We start from the raw sequence: 18,167 nt of genomic DNA, 5'->3' as shown, positions 1-18,167 counted from the left end.
GAATTATTTATAATACCCTTTCTTGACATAAAATTGCTATGATAGTTGCAAAGAGAAGGACTTTCTAAATATATGCGTACAGTAGTCTGTGCTTATCCATGGGGGATACATTCCAAGACTCCCAGTCAATACCTGAAACCACAGATAGTACTGATTCCTATATACAGTATGTTTTTTCTATATATACATACCTGTGATAAAGTTTAATTTATAAATTAGGCACAGTGACCAGTCATGGTGGCTCATGCCTATAATCCCAGCACTTTGAGAGGCTAAGGTGGGAGGATCACTTGAGGTCAAGAGTTTGAGACCAGCCTGAGCAACATAGTGAGACCCCATCTCTACAAAAAATTTAAAAATTAGCTAAGCGCAGTGGCATTTGCCTGTAAGCCTAATTACTTGGGAGACTAAGGCAGCAGGATTGCTTGAGCCCAGGAGTTGAAGGTTACAGTGAGCTATGATCACACCACTGCATTCCAGCCTGGGTGACAGAATGAGACCCTGTCTCAAAAATTAGGCACAGTAAGAGATGCAATACAATAACTAATAATAAAATAGAACAATTATAACAATGTACACTAGTAAAAGTTATGTGAATGTGGTCTCTCTCTCACTCTCAGAATAGCTATTGTACTGTACTCACCTATTCTGAGACCGTGGTTGACCATGGGTAACTGAAGCCACAGAAAGGGAAACTGCTTTCCCTTCCCTAAGGGGGTCTACTGTACATACTGTTTGGGCACACCAAGCACATAGGTACACTATGGGAAAACTGTTATTCTAGAAGAATAGCACTTTGTTTACAGTTTTGGGTGATATTGTCACCATTCACTATCTAAATGACTTGTACCCATATTAGCTTAAAGTCCTAATCACTGTCTCCTTGAGAAAAGTATTTCAGACTTGTTATTTTCGATGAGTTACAATTATTTTCTTTGTTTCATGTAGGAAAGCATCATGAAATAATTTAGAATTAAAGATTTGAGTTCAATTTGGATACACTTGTATAGATGAAGTTTAATTAATTCCTAAAAACCTAAATATAAAAAAATTGCCACCTAGACCTTTTAAGTGTTAGGTTGATGCTGAAGTGATTTCTATTTAATGAATAAAATGAATACAAGTTTGCTGACTGATGTGTACAGAAGGTTTTGGCTGACCTTGATTAACCATAAAATATGGTTTTCCTTTGAATGCCATGGATTTGAACTGCATGGGTCCATGTGTATGTGAATTTTTCCCAGTAAATATGTTGGAAAATTTTTTGGAGATTTTTAACAATTTGAAAAACCCACAAACTGCATAGCTTAGAAATATAAAAAAATAATTATGAAAAATGTATGTCATGAGTGCATAAAATACATGTAAATACTAACCTATTTTCTCATTTACTACAATGAAATATACACAAATCTATTACTAAAAGTTAAAGTGTATCAAAATTTATGCGCACAGACTGTCCATGGTACCATCTAAAGTAGTGAGAAATGTAAACAAAGGTAAAGATGCAGTATTAAATCATAACTGCATAAAATTAACTGCAGTCCATACTGTACTACTGTAATGATTTCGTAGCCCCCTCCTGTTACTATTTGTTCAAATAATTTATACCCATGTTAAAATCAGAGAGCAGATGCTGCAATAAAATTCTGATACCTTATCTAAGGTCGTCAATGAAACCAGAGCAAACCTGATAGAAATTAAACAATATGAGAAAACATTTAATTTTGTAATCTTTTCTGTGTTTTTATTGTCTTATTTGTTTTCTGCTTATTTTTCTCTACTTTTGTTTGTTCTGATGAGAATCTGTGTTAACAAAGAATTCTTAATAAGGTGGGATTTTTTTAAGCAAATTCTTTTCCCTTTAGTGAAATATGAGAACGAATGAAAGTGACATTCCAAATAACATCAATAAAGGAGGAATCACTGAATATTGTGTGAATTGAGACCATTTGCATTTTTTATTGTATTATAATTCTTTCAAGGTGAATAATTTCTGATTGCATTGTTTAAATTGTGTTCTTCAAATTGTTTACATGGGTGTGAAAATACAGAAATTAAGTCAATATGCCTATATTAGATATTGGCCAATGTTGACTGAAACCAAATTATGAATTCCAAACACACACTCTCTAGTATTTAGATTTATTTGAAAAGAAAGATCAAATTAGATCACATTTAATTGGTTAATCAAAATGACACTGAAAGTGGTTTCAGGCTCTTTAATTCATTGTTTAAAATTTTAGTAGCACTTAGGATATTTGATGCTTTACCTTAAAAGTAGAGATTAATTTGAGACTTGTAATGCTTTCTGATCAAATGGATTCAAAACTTATTAAAGTACATGTTTCTAAATCTGGTTTTATTAACCCCATGGATGGTCAACAAATACAAAACCTTCATCCAACCCTTTCAGTACAGTGTACAGGATTTGTATGTAGGATTTGCCAGTGTAAGTTGACCACGTCCAAGAATATGTCAGATACATTTACCCTGTCTGCTGCTGAGCTTTGACAGTGGCTGGAAATTTGACCATGGCTCAAAGATAATATAATTTGACCATATTATTTCCATATTATTCATACGCAATTCCTTAAGTAGGAAAAATAATTAGTGTTTCTATTGAGTTGTGTTAAACGTACTTTTTCTGTTGAATTTACGAAATCTTTTCTTCTTTTGGAATCAGTAAACTTGAAGGCTAAAGGAAAAAGCATATATTCAGAGAGTTTCCATTACTTTTTATACCTGGAACCAATTAGTCTTCACAGTTGTGCTGCCCAGACACTATTGAAATATAGAAATAGATTCAATTTCGAAAACAGTTCCTAGCTACATTTATTATGTCTTTTGTAATATTTCCCATGATTGAGATGGGTATGTGTGTATGTATGATTAATTGTGAGTATGAGATGATGGGAAACAAAAGTAGAAACAGTACTTGAAGCTATAAATGATGTTAGTGACCAAGACACATGCTTAGACAACCTAGATACTTCCTAGAGGAAGGCCTCAAATTTAGATCTCAGCTTTCTATCAACCAAGCCAAAGAGGGACACAATGAAGGCCTAAAATGTAGTGCCTATAGAGCTAATTTTAAGTGAAAATAAAATTCTTCCTGATTTGAAGACCAGATAAATTTTTCCCATGCCTCTTCATTTCAAGTAGACAATTAGAAATTATAAACCACACAACTCCTTTTTAATTTCTAAATAGGCTAGAATAGACATCTTACCTTGCCTGTATCAAACAGTGCATATTTTGGTAATCATTGAGTTAGGGAAAAAATGTGGCACAGAATTATCTCTATTTTTTTCCATAAATTATTGATAAATATGCTGAAAAAAATCACCTCAGTCACTAATGACACTATAAAAAGTGAATATTCAGGTCATCCGTAAATATTTCCTAAATGCCTATACAGTGAAACACAGCATGCCTATTGCAATATTCTGCTCTAGGTAGTTAATACAGATTTATGAGAAACATAAATTTTTTTTAAATGTCTTAAATCTACTGTTCATAGTGGCTTATAATTCATCATCTTCAGAATTTATTATAAAATAAAAAGATAAACTTTGAGATATATTATTAAATTATTTGGATATATTTTTCAACTCAGATAAATTTTGCATATATTCTGATGCAAGATACTCTTTTTGAATGGCCCAATCAGAAACAGTGTTCCTCCTAAGGCTGTTTATGAGCACTGATAACTCAGGGGCTTTTGTGTCTATCTAGAAGGTTCTTTTGCTTCATTATTTCTTCCTTCCCTCCAGTCTAAAACAGAAAAGTTTCGATTCTTTGCTCTGGAACTAATCCTTTCATCTACGCTTTTGAGCTCCTTTTTCTTTCCCACTTTTTCAAGAGTCTCTTCCGTTATCTTATCACTTGTATCTTTTTCCTCCTTTGCTCCAAGTCTCCCTCGTCTTAAAACAAACTTCCTCTCAATCTTGATTCTTTTTCCAGCTACACATTTGCAAAAGTTTGCCTGAAAAGGGATGGGAAGAGATGGTGTGTAAGTTTCAGCTTTCTACAGTGTCTCTATGATTGTGGCAATTGTCTTCTCAGAAGCACTGATGGCTCTCAGTGTCTACCAACTGAAGTTCCTTTACCTCTGCCCCCACCTGGCCTTCTCAGCTCCAGCTTTCGTCAGCTCAGCCTGCCTAATGTTTGGTCACACAGACTGTGGCTCCAGGAGCCCTTCGCCTTGTCTATGGCACAATGATAAATTCACATTAAATGCCTTTACTGTGCATCTGGACATGCCAAAGCCAAGCCTTCTTTCAAGACCTAAGATAGTGTCTCTTAAATGCGGCATTCCGAAGGAATCTCTTGTCTCTGTACACTCATAATACCATGTTATGCCTCTTTTGCTCTTACAATTTGTTCTTGATATATTTTTCTTACGTACTAGACAGGAAGCTCTTTGAAAGCAGGAATCTTGTTTTATTTGTCTTAAATTGTACACATGCATACTATTGTTAATTTGTACTTGGTAAGTGCCATTGAAATTGATTTAAATTATATATATGTGGGGACTTTTTTTGGTAAATGAGAAAATAATGTCTGGATTCAAACTAAAATGAATATGAAATTTGCATTCCAGTAATATTTTATTTCATTACATTAGTATATGAGCTTTGGGAAAAATGTAATTTGGCTGAGTGAATGGGTCAACAGATGGAATTCTGGAATTTGCCTGACATAATTTGCCCAATAGGATCTTATAAATACCTGCTTGAAACTTGAATCTTTTTCTAGCCTTAAACTTTGTAGGCAATGATATATTCCAAGATGAGGCTGAAAATTTGAATGCCGTTCAGAGTTATCAAAGTGGCAAGGAGGTAACTGAATAACCAGGTAGCTCAGGTCATTATAAAGCCGGTTACTTCATTTGGGTAAAGCATGGCTTGAATTTGAACCACTTACCTCTGTCTAGTCCTACCTGGTTGTTCAAGCCATTTTTGATCATATGGTTTCTTAAACTTTGACTGTAACTGATATTCAGGTCATTTGCTGTGTGCTAACTTCATGTCCATTTCTAAAGTCTTGAGGGATAGTATCCGCTTACCCCATGTGCCGTAGATCTGGGGACAGTGTTGAATCAAGATTTGTTCTTTGGTTTCCTGGGGTTATATATCTCTACACTGGTATATGGGCCAGTTTCCCCACTGTCTGGGAAAATTGTCAAGAGAGGAAATAGAACTGATTCTTTCAGCAGCTTAGTTATTAGAGGTAGATAGGGCCCATCTGGTTCGGTTATATGATATGTCATGGGCCTTGCCTTGATTTTTCTTTGAGGGATCTTCATTGTATGTAGACCTAGTGTAGGGAGACTGAAGACAGTTTTTTTTCATCACCTCTGAGAATCATTTGTAGCATGCAACATGGCATGGAATTCAAGTTTTCAGCTGTGCTCTTATTGCTTTGGGTATTATTTTCATTGACATGGGGGCTCTTCCTTAAGAGGTGGATTTTCTCTAGGCAAGGTCAGTCTGTTTTATGAATACTTATGAATATAATACATGTTTTATGATTTGATTTCTCTGTTCTGTTTGTTTCCATAATCCAAAGTCGACATTGGCTTTTCTTTATGCTACTCTTGCCACACCTAGGAGTCAACGGAAAATTAGAGAAAGAATCATGACCTTATTTATGTATATCTGTAGCAACCAAATAATAAACATAAGTACTGTAAAAGATAAAACTTGAGAAAACAATTCTTTAGTGTTGTGACTTTGTTATGTCATAGTTCTCACTGGAGTATAGTAGTCAATCAACCTTTGGTTTTATCTCTATTCCTCCAAATAGTTAGTTAAAGAGTATTTAAGATGGCTTGGCAAGAAGTATTTACCTACCACAATAACATTAATGGATAGGATGCAGGGAACTGAAAGGAAGGGGGATGAAAATAAAAATGGGAAAAGATATCACAAATGAGAAAACTAAAATGATTTTTAATTACACAAAACATCCTGCCCTTTTGCAAAAACAGTGAAGCATACATCATTCAGCAGAAACAATAGTATCTGTGGAGATGGTTTTACCATAGGCATTCTAGGTGAAATTTTGGTGTTATGAACTAAAAGCCTTATCTCTCATGACTGTCAATGAAAGAGCTATCTTTACATTTAGGAAGATGATCTCATAGACTCTACTTAAAATATTTACTTTAAAATTTTCATTGTAAGAGCCTAAGAAACTTGATAAAAGAAAATAGCTTGTGCTGAAAACTAGTTATAAATTCAGTCATTATTTTTCCTTTGGATACTAAATAATATACTACTTGTAGAAATCGATTAGTTTGACATCTGATTTTGCTACCATTTATTCATTTGGGAAAAATCAAAATTTTCATTGAATTTATTTTTATTTTCTATAAAAATTGTTAAACAATTCAGTGGAGCCTTTGTTCTCAGTTACTGTTATTTTCTGTCTCTTTGACTAATTAAGGTATGGATTATAAACATCTTTGCTCATTTAAAGCTCAAGATTATTTATTCTTCATTTTTTCACTGCTATGTTCATTCAGTCGGTTTTTGCAATAGGGTCAGATTAATAAACTTTCAGTAGTGTGGATGGTGGAAAATAATTGACTTGAAAGTTTGAAGGCCTAAGCTGTAGACCACAAGCACCATAATGACCTGTGGGTCTCTAAATAAGTCTTTTGACTTCTCTGGTTCTCACCTTTTTCATGTTAGTTGCCTGATGGAGTCAGTGATTTCTAAATTCTGTTGTAGTACTAAACACTCCCTGTCTGATTTATAGAATAAGCTCTACAATTAAATAGAAGTTTATAGTTATACATTTGCTCCTAAAACAAGTTATTCAAATTTATGTTTTATTTGATGTCAAATATGGGATCAAGCAAACAAACCTCAGCTATAACTCTGATCTCAGAAAACATGACATGTGTTTAAGGACATATGTGGAGAGAAGTTTGCATGGCCAGTACCAGACAAGTACAGCCACGATGCAGAACGGTGACTAGAAAGCACTATATATGATTCTGAAGGCATTGCAGAAAGATTAAATTATGTTCAGAAGACTGTAATTAACTCAAGGCAAAGGATAGCGTACTTTTGAAAATAATCACTAGCAGATGTTTAAACAAAAAATAATTTTCTCTGTGGTCTTTACCTAACCATAAGGCTGTATTAACTAGATCACCTTATTTTCTAAGCATCTCCATGAACCAATGTTCCACCATACTAGAATAAAGTATATACAACTATAGAGAAACTGGAATGATAGGGTCTTATATTTTGTTTCATTTGAAAAATGTATTTCTCTTTCACTAACATTGAGAACTGTGTACTTTTGCATATTAGCATATATAGTTTTCTTGAAAAAACTTAGTGTCGTTGCCTCTATAAAGCCTTTTTAAACTTTCTAGATAGGATTGGTCATCCCCATTCTGTGGTCTCCCTTGTACTGTGTTTATATTTATGAAAAGCACCAAAAATACTTTGGTGAACTTATTTGTTCACAAATGTCTCACCTTGAAGTTCTGAGCTCTTAAGTGCAGTGCTCAAGTCTTCCTCTTCTGTGCTCTGCACACTGAACCCATCATCTGGCACATAGTGGGCATTCAGTAAATGTCAAAGTGTCAAAAAATAATCAGAAATCCTCATTAAGGAAGCCTGTTATTAATACAATCACTAATGCACAGGTACTGGCTTGTTTTGTTTTGTTTTGTTTTTCAGTAGTTTTAATGTACACAGTGCTTTGTTTTGTATCTTTTCTGTGCTCCTGGACCAACTACTTGCTGAGAACCAGCAATAGTCCAAAGGGAGCTCTGGTGTCATTTTTACAGGCAGTTTCTGGAACCAAAACCCTACAGAAAATGGCAAAATAGGCTAATTTGGACTCCATTTGCCCCAGTCTCCTACTGTGAAAAGCAGGACTCTGTGGGAGTCCCTCTTTCCATAAAGGGCCTCGACTTTTCAAAGCCTTCTACATTGTTCTGCCGGTCATGAATTGCCCCGTGTCCCAGAATGACCACTTTTCCCCTTTGCCACTCATATCTCTTTAACATTTTTTTCTTCTTCTTTACATTCCAAACCTAACCTCAACTTTTACTTTCATATCAAAACTGTTTCTAAAGATCTAAGCTTATAGTCATCATGCTGATCAAAATGTGTGCGTCCGTCCGTCCGTGTGTATGTGTGTGTGTGTGTGTGTGTGTGTGTGTGTGTGTGTGTGTGTGTGTGTGTGTGTGTTGTTCCAGCCTGTGCCTGCCTTCACCTGCCTTCTCTAGCACCTCCCAACCTCCTCTTGTCCTGCCACTCTGGACACTCCAACGTGGACCAAGAGGCCCATTTAAAGCCCTTTTTTATGGTAGAGGGGAAAAGATGCCTCTCTACAAAGAGCTTGTGAAATTGATGGAGTATATCTTGAACATCGGTTTTTCTTTCAGTGCCCTTCTCCCATCTTTAGCCACTACTTTTGAATCTTCTTTACTTCCTACTATAAATTAAAGAGTCTCTTCTATAGTGGGTGAAGAGGAATATTCATTCTTTTAAACATGTCATGCTTAAAACACTCCTATTTTTACTGAGAAATATTGCTCTCATATCTGTTTCCAGGTCCTATTTGCCATTTTTTCATGTAGAGTTTAACCAAATAATTATTGTTTTTAATTGTAACAACTCTAATATAAAGTGTAATGGGTTTACCTTATCAGCTCTTCTCCTAAAATCATGATCTAGTGTGTTAATCTCAGAAAAACCTAGGGTGATGGAGGCGCTTACATTTGCATGAGAGGTTTGCCAATGAAACCTTAACCTCTTGCAAGATTCATCCAGGAGTCATATTAAACCACTGAACCATAACTTGTTTCACAGTAATTTGGAAGACTAGAGAATGGGAAAAAAGAATCAAATTAACAATGGATATTTTTTTAAATATCTACCTATCTATCTATCATTTACCTTGATTAGCCCAACCCGACCCTTGATTAGTTTAATAATAATAACCTGTAAGCGTGCAAGAATAAATACCTGTGCCAAGGATTTTTTTCTTCTAAGAGTAGAAAAGCTGAGAAACGACTAGAGTAGAAACAATAATACTCAAACTTTCCATGTGTTTGTTACAAATAGGGAGATGGAGAATTGGAAAATATTTTCAAGGGTCTCTTTCATAAGCCTGCAGGTCAACTGAAAAATCATCCTGTACTTAGTAAAGTGAAAGATAATTTCCACCTCACATTTAGGAATGAATTTTAAATGACCTGGGGATATTTAACAAGATTTGTTAGCACTGTTTCTAAAAACTTGTTAGTTTTATCAATTATTAAGTTTTCATGGCCTCGTAATTTCTTATGAATCTAATAACCTAAAAGCAGAGTTGAAGAAATGTCAGTCTCTCTCCTCTTTTATTCCATTTTTAAAATAGCATACTGCATAAACTGTTGATTTCTAGGGAACAGAAGCATGAGTTGTCATACTCTAATACACTCTCAAGAACTGTTTGACAAAAGATTTTTATTTTGTTGGAGAAACTGGGACACAAAAACTTACTTAAAATTAATGCAAATATAATTTTCTGAGATGGTATCTTCATATTTCCATTTTAATAATAATAATTACCTCCCTTGTAGAGGCCATTACTGATTCTTGTTAGCAACAAAATAATTTGTGCAAAATCACTGATATCTTTCACGTTCATATCATTTGTATCTTTGCTTTAAAATCACACTAATTATCTGGAAGTTTCTGTAAGGTAAAAGCTAAATATGGCATGACTACCATTTCTTTTTTGTTCTTCAAGGGAAAACCAAACGTGAATTGTAAGTCATGTAACAGAACCGATTCTCAAATCCTCTTATTGGGTGACCAGGGGGGTCTTCTGTCATCTAAAATGTCAGATCCACATGCATGTTATGAGAGGAGTGTTTCCCATTTCCAGTAGCCATAGTCCCAGAAAGCAAGACTGGAAAAACAGAGTCAGAACTGAGACTGTTTCTCCATCACATGCTCTGTTTTGCCTGTGTAGGTTGTTGGTAGAAATGATGATTTCTAGATGAAGTGGATGTTGGTGTTGGCTGACGGAGAATCAAGGCCTCCTTTTTCTTCTTGCATCTTAGTTCAGTGACTGTGGGCTTACCAGTCATAGGTAGTCACTGACTCCTGCAAGCTATTGTTCCCTGGAAATAGCTATATCTTTAGAATTTTGGCCCATTTATGTCTTGGGTACATTTTGCTTAGAGTACAAAATAGCTCATTTACTTATTCTTTTTTTTTTTTTTTGAGGGATGCCCTGCTTTACTTTAGCTTAGGTCATAGTACTAAGGCACAGTTTTTGTTTTTTGAAGCGCTTTGATTTTTTTTAAAAGAGGTAATATTTGGTTTGTTAAAGATATAGATATAGGTAATTATCTTATAGGACATGTATGTCTTTTTTTTTTTTAGGGACACCACCACTGTTCCTTTAATGTTAATCACATTCTTTGGCGTTGATGAAGCTTTCAGTTTTGAGAATGGTAGTTTGTCAGGTGTCGTTTTGAGTGCCAGCAAATGGTTGATTTGAGGCAAGAAGAACAAAGTTTAAAAAAGAAAATCAATCTAGCATTTGCTTAATAATTTGCCCTTTGCAGTAACAGAATCTTATCTGACCACCCACATTCATCTGGTTGCTGACGTGATTCTTGCTTCAATTGCAGAAGCTATTTTTGCACCTTTTGTGTCTTTTGAGGAACCGAGTGGGCCTACTTGCTTGTAATGATTCACATCTCAAAGTACACAGGGTGTCCTGTGCTACTGCAGTAGTGGTGTGCAGAAAAGAGGGGGAAATTAAAGCAAACTCTTCCTTTATGCACTTTGAATGCTCACATGAAGTAGTGCTGGGGAAAAGCACATAATTGTCATGTCTTACTTAATACTTTGGTTTTTCCTATGAGGGTTTTGGTAATAACTTGTCAGGAAGAAAGAACAATTTTTTTAAAGATAACAAATATATAATAGCCATCTATGGGTATGAGGGTCTTTTATACTGGGAGACACACCATCTTATGTTTGATAAATCTATTTGGATTAATTGGTTTGATTTTCCATGTATCTCCTTGGATCATAGTTGGATAAATATTAATTCTAAATATGAAAAAGTCCCTTTCTTCATTACTTACCAGAGTTTGTGAAGTCCCAGGATTTTACTTTGGCTGGTTTGGGATTCCTATTTCAGAAATTAATTTTAGCACAGAATATAACACTGCTAAAATAAAATGTAGAAAAGAATTACTAAGACTTCATCCTGTGACGTTTAGTTGCTAATATACCAGAAGTTTTGTGGAAATCACAGCTTGAAAGCAGAACAGTATCATGGACTGCAATGGCACAATTTCTAGTTTCCATACTTGAAGTTTTAACTCTAGCATTATTTTTGTCATTGCCTCTACTTTGCCTGTTACAGGCAGTTCACTCTTAATACAAGTATTTATTCAAAAGATTTAAACTATGTTAAAAGAAAGGAAATGCTTTCTTGACCAAAAAAAAAGGCTTCTTGAGAGATCCAATTTCAAACTTTCTTTCCTAAAGGAAGGCAGGTTCTATGGGTGTAGAACAAGCTTGCCTGTTAAATTCATTACAAGTGTCATCGTCTTTTAAATCTTCTTATTCATCTTTTTTAGATTCCCAGAAGTCGTGCATGAGTTCCTGTGGGGAGAATTGGCATCTTCGAAGTCAAAGACGGTTGTGATGCAGTTTTTTGATATGAGGATAACAGGTTAATAACTAAAATTTATTATTTTATTCTATTGTTGTTACACTAAACTTGAAAAGCTATTTTGGCCTACCATGAACTCATATGTAAACTGACTTTGTCATCGAATCAGGAATGAAACAATCTATTTTCCATTTAGAGGAAAAAGTGTTGTGAGAGTTTTGTTTTGTTTTGTTTTTCATAATAGACCAATTTTAATTATAACCTCCTTAATTGAAATAGCCTCATTGGAGAGAATTTCTTTCTGGCAAATTTTATTTTTATGTGAAATTCTACTTAGTAAATCCTAATAACTTTTGCTATGTAATGAGAAATCATTCCAGTAGAAAAGTGAAATCATAATTTTAAAAAATTATTTAAAAATTTATGACAAAATATTAAAAGCAGAAGCTATTATCAAAATAAGTCATAAATGTCTTAACTAAGTATGCAAACTCTACAAATATATGCAATGATGCCCACATGGAAAAATAAAGTTCTGTTTTCCATTAGATTTTAAATATCAAACTTGATTTTAAATACATCAAATCAGAGATTGATCATCACAATATTTTTACTTTGCTCCAAAAGTTCTCTGAATTGCTTGGCAGGATAAAGTTCCATTTTCCATTAGGTTTTAAATATCAAACTTGATTTTAAATACATCAAATCAGAGATTGATCATCACAATATTTTTACTTTTCTCCAAAAGTTCTCTGAATTGCATGGCAGGAGTTTATATAATATACAGTATTCTCCTCAGAGTGGTGACTTGCTCATTTTAGGGAGAAGTTAGGTCGTTAATGGGGATTTTTACTAAAAGAAGCATTTATAATGAACTTGGCTCTCAGGGAAGGTGCCTTTTAAAAATCATCCTGTGGAAATAAGTCTGTATTCAGCTGGACTCTGGCACTGGTCACGCTTTTTTGGTAGATCCTTTTTTTCCCTCATCCGGTGCTCTCTGAGCATGTCCTCTCTGAGCGCTGGTTGGGCAGTGAGCGGCCTAGTGGGTAGCGGGGCCAGTGTTACAGCAGCGGTGCTCTGAGATGCTCATGTATTCCCTAGAATATTTTATAATTGATCTATGGCATTTTAAAAACAGATATATGGATATCACTTCTAAAGTGTCATACAATAATTACTATCATAAGACATACATTTTGTTCACAAGTGTAATACCACCAAATTCCCCAGAAAAGACCAAATAACCACTTTAATTTTCAAAAATGTTTTATTACTAAAATATTAGAAGTAGAGAAGTGGTGTTTGTCACTGGTCTTTTTATACCATTACTATATAGGATGTTATTATTTAATGCTCACTTGACTTTTGCCACCGCTCAAGTAATGATTAATTTCCTGAGGTAAAGTTTTTTTTTTTTCTAAGATAGTGTTTTTCTAAGCAAAAGATCCTAGATTGACAAGCCTGGGTACTGTAGGCCTTTATTCCTCTGCAGAGCAAGCCTGCCTTCCTGCCAATCCCACCCAGCTGTTATCCTGAAGAGACCTCTGAGGCGGTCTATACACCAGGCTGCTTCTGTGCTTTTCCTTTTGGGGACTGTCTGAGGAAATTATTTAACTGGGTGCCAAATTTATTTGAGTGGGACTATGAAGAGTGGCCAAAGGAGAGGGCACGCTTTCAGGAAAAATGCCAACTCTTCCATGTAATATCATCTTTCTTTTTCGCTTCAGTTCCTTTCATCCCGTTACCACTGAAATACCCATGCAGAGGGTAGTATCTTTTTCAACACCACCCTGCTCTGAAAAATGCTATGAGCCCACAGGACAGTGCCTGTCTGTACTGACTGGAGGACTCCTATGGGTTGTAGCACCATCCACAGGAAACCCCAAAGTTATATCCTCTTGAGTTTTATTCTCTGGTAAAATATCTTACTCCTTTCATAGCTCTCAAAACCATTAGGGAAAATTTTAAATGTGAATGGGAAACTGTATTTGGATTACCACTCCTTTGTTGGCAATGGGTGCCAAGAATGACTTTGCGCGTGGGTTTGGTTACTATAAAAGGAAATCTCAGTGAATAAAATGGTAACTAGCTGTCTTCATATGAGAATTGCTCTCATGTTGCATTTTTTGATGTATCAATTGATTGGGAAAACTGGAATTTATTTTTAACATGCTATTAGAGAATGCAAAAAATGAATTGACCCTACATGATCATAGAGAAATAATGTAGCTATAATTAACCATATTACTATAGTTCTTTATAGCTCTAAGTAGATCTATATTGAAAAAATTGAACTGAAATCACAGGCATATACAATAGTTCATTTAATGATTTGCAATAATATTATGAGGTCCAAAGAAAGTATTTTTCTAGGCTTAATGATCTATTTAATGTAGATTTCCTTCTGTAATATACTTATAAAAATGTTTTCCCATCTGTAAGCATTTTCATATATTTTAGTAATAAAACAAAATCTCAAGGATTTATGCCATTTTTGAAATAGTTAGGTCACTTAGTAAAGTGTTACCTAACAAAAAAAAGGACAAATGTCACTATCAAACCTTGAATTAAATTTTGGAAGCCTTATTGTTTTAAAAGTGAATAATTTCTTTTCCTCCATTTGAGTAGAGCAGCAAAGAAACTTTTGAACACTCCCAAATCCTGCCTGATTTTAAAGAGAAAGACATGCCATGCACAGTAATAGGTCTATGATGCACATGATTTCTATTACAGAATTTTTTCAGTTTCCAGGATAAAGTAGCTGTAGATAAGTGATTAATTCAAGCAGTCCACATTTTTTAATAGTTCATGAATATTATCAATAAATTCCCAAGAGGACCCATCACTCATTTTCTCTCCCACCTACCTTTCTCTATATGTCTCAGAAACTCCAAGAAGGGAAGTGATTTTAAGAGTAGCAGTTAGTTAAGGGCTCCCCAAGGATAGTATTGGGGAGAATAATGCATCCTTAAAGATGTTTAAAATCTAATGTAAAAGGTTCCCGTGAAATAGGAATTATTTCTAATTCCCTAGTAAGTCTTTCACTGAAGTGAAAAGTTAGACATCACGGTTCCTAGGAATGTGGACCAGAAGTGGTCCCTGTTCTGCTGGGATCTCCACCTCAGACACAAAGATGGAAACTCTTTCTCAACAACCTAGAAGTAGAAAGGATGGTGTGAGTATTATCCAGTTTCCTGATAAAATGGTGGGGCATCTTATGTAGGCTTGTCTTAGAAATTTAAAAGGAAGAGATTTTCTTGACAGAAGCTTATTTGCGTAACTGAGTTAATGTGTTTTAAATCTTAAAACCTTTCTGTGAGGTGAAAGGATCACTTAAGGCCAAGTTCCAAATTCTAGACCAGCCTGGCAGCCTGGGTGACAGAGAGAGACTGTGTCCCTTAAAAAAAAAGCTTTCTAGATCATAAGTGCTGTTGGAATATAGAATGATCCTATGTTAAACTTAGCAAAAAACTGATTTTTATTTCTTTAATAAAATGGTAGGTATGATTTTTTTTGTTTTGCCTCCTTCTCTTAAAAATTAAACCCAACAATTAACTTAATGTTCTAGATAAGTTTTGACCATTAGATATCTGCTTTTGAATTTTATGTACGTCAGTTTTCTTCATCTTTTAGTGTATTCTCTGATAGCAAACTATTATTGTCTTTGAATTTTATTTTTGTATCTATTGTGTGATATGTCCTTAGTGAATAAGAATGGTTTTAACTTATTACTGTAAACCGTAAAACTTAAACATGTCTGATTTAGCAATGAGATAGTATAAATGAAAACATTATATTTTATTTCATATTTTATTAAATATACTATTCCAGTTTTGTTTGTTATAAAATTTTCTGTACTTATTTAATTTGAAGTTTATATTTTAAGCAAAATTATATATTCTGTGTCAACCAAAAGATGGGAAATGATACATACTGAATTTTCACTTGTGAGGTTTTTATTTTCCTTAAAGTAATAATTTTCAAGCTGTGCACAGTGGCTTGAGAGCTACTTGGAAGGCTGAGGTGGAAGGATCCCTTGAGCCCAGGAGTTTGAGTTCAGCCTAGGCAACACAGAGAGACTCTATCCTAAAAAAATAAAATAAAATAAACAAAAGTAATGATTTTCAAAGAACAAAGGAAAACAGTTTGTCATGAGAATTTATCATGTGCTCACAAGAAGCTGTTCTCCTTAATACTTTAACATACATATTTTGAATATTATTTAAATGGCATTTGGGCTCATTTTCTATACTACAAACATACAAAGCTCATATATATTCTCCTTGAACCATTAAAAGTTTAGGCATTTCAAATATTGAAATTAAATGAAAATATTTAGGGGAGGATATTATTGAACATATGTTATTTTAAGTTGTGATAAAACTTAATGGAGAGTGGAGTAAGTCCTCCTAGGCTCGGAGGTCAGCCAGCGTTGGATTTGAATTCTGGTTCTGAAACTCGGCCTCTGTAAGCATGGTTCTCAACTGTGAAATAGATGTAACAATACCTGTAGCATAGGGCTGTCAGAAAGGTCAAATAAGATATGTATGAAACTCTGTAACAGTATTGTCAGCACAGAGAAGATGCATAGTGAATGACAGCCATTGCCATTGTTATTATTAGCAATAGAACCACATTCACAGATCAATACCATGATAAAATATTAAATCTGACAAGTAACTCAAAAATTATTCAGTTCAAGCTCTGAGTCTTAATTGAGGACTCATACATGTTTCTGTCTTGAATTGGAAGTGTGCTATACTTACCTTTTAGAGGGTGTTATGCACCCCGAAAAGTCTGACAGAGGTTGTGTCTACATGAACCTTAAATATTTGGTTAATTAAACACAAGAGTCAGCCAGTTTAGGTTCAACATTATGTATTCTTCTTGTTCACGTGGTGGCTGGAATTGACAGGTGTCAATTTGCATTGGAATATTATAAGGCCATCACTTCTCTTTTAGTTTTTGCTTAAGCAAATTACTGTGGGGTAAAACTTAAATCCACTACCGAAACTTTTAAGCAAATCTAAGTTAATATCCTTGTTTAATTTTTTTTGACAACTGCTTTACAGATCTATTGTGCTTCATGGCTATAAGCAGAAAGAACTTCTGATTACAGATGTCTTGCTACAACTATGTGGGGACTACTGATTTCTCACCCAAAAGATTTATTGTTCCTGTGAGAATTCCCATTTGCTTTTCCCTTGTCAAGGTGCAAATCCTCTCATCATCATCCCAGTTGAGTAATGCATTAGGGAGTCAGTTGGCCATGGAAGTAAGACCAGTACTTCAGTTTCAGTTTGAAAATCTGCAGTTCATTTGCACGATAGCTTTCTTTTTTAATTAACCAGTGCTTTATTTAAAAAGGTAAACGTATTTTTGTTAAGAAAAATAAACAGAAATTGAAATTACAGAAAGTCATAAGGTGAAAAGTAAAAATCCCTTCCCTCCCCATCCTCTGACTCCCTGGTTCTACTACCAACATTTAACTACTGTTAAAAGCTGCTTGGCATCATCACAGGAATTTTCTGGTTATTACCTGTTTCCCTTTACACAAACAGGATTACAGTATACATATTAATACTAGGGTGCAATAAGCTTTTCTTGCATTTAATGTTACTATTCCCTGGTACTTAGAGCGGTACTTCATTTTTTTAAAATGGCTCAGTTTTATGGGTGAGCCGTAATCTATGTAAGCAGTTCCTTATACACATATTGTTGTGCACTTGTGCAGGTGCATCTGTAAGGATATTTCCATGAAATTTCGGGGTGGAAGTATATGAGTTTTCTTATTTTGATAAACACAGCCACATTGCCTATCAAGGAAACATCTTGGCTTTCATCATAATTGATACAATTTAGCATTGACATTCTGAGAATCCTCTGGGTACTACACTGACCATTCCCTTAAGGAAGTAGAATTTTCACTTAAAATTGAAGTTACTTAGTTGTCGAGGCTTACTGAGCCATTCACCATCTTAGAAGACTCCTTCACTTTGCTGTGATGGAAATTTATATTTTTAAATGTTTAAACTTATCAGTGCAATTAAAAAATCCCACTATTCTCAACTTTTTAATATCTAGGGAATTAGAAATAGGCTGATTGTGTCAAAAAACTATATATTTTGATATAATAATCTTATATCTTGAAAAATATTACTATGATGTTTTTAATAATATTTTATCTATGAGTTATTTTCGGCCGCAGTGCCAGTATAAGGTCTACTGTTTTAGTGTGGCATTCTGAAGCTGTTCCTTGCACTCGTTTTAGGGCATGTAACATTGTGAACCCTATATATAATGAACTGGAAAATAGAATTTGTATATAGAGATGCTATTGTTTAACGGAACAATTTTTCCTGACTGCATGTATTTTGTACCCAGGAGGCGTCAGGACAATCATGCCCATGAGAACTCTAAACCGTTCAGGTAATCATTTCATTTTTAAACTGTCCTTTTAAACAGTCCTAAAAATATGTTTTATTTTTCATATTATGAAGATTTTA

General features: G+C 34.4%; 1 protein-coding gene across 2 annotated transcripts in view; it reads left to right on the top strand.

Moving 5' to 3' along the window:
* The window catches only part of HIVEP2 (HIVEP zinc finger 2), a 76,873-nt gene that overhangs the window by 37,165 nt on the left and 21,541 nt on the right, over positions 1 to 18,167 (top strand). Inside the window, exons 2-3 of one of the 2 annotated variants that reach the window (XM_045544477.1) lie at positions 11,627 to 11,721; positions 18,046 to 18,090. The gene's annotated coding sequence lies outside the window, so the exon portion shown is untranslated. Of the gene's footprint in view, positions 1 to 11,623; positions 11,722 to 18,045; positions 18,091 to 18,167 lie in introns of those variants that run through there. The other variant, XM_045544478.1, reaches the window with a different exon arrangement.

The sequence above is a fragment of the Lemur catta genome, chromosome 2 (assembly GCF_020740605.2).
Source record: "Lemur catta isolate mLemCat1 chromosome 2, mLemCat1.pri, whole genome shotgun sequence".
In the NCBI taxonomy this organism is placed as follows: Eukaryota; Metazoa; Chordata; class Mammalia; order Primates; family Lemuridae; genus Lemur; species Lemur catta.
Note: the sequence above shows the minus strand (reverse complement) of the source record. Positions and strands in the feature narration are given on the sequence as shown.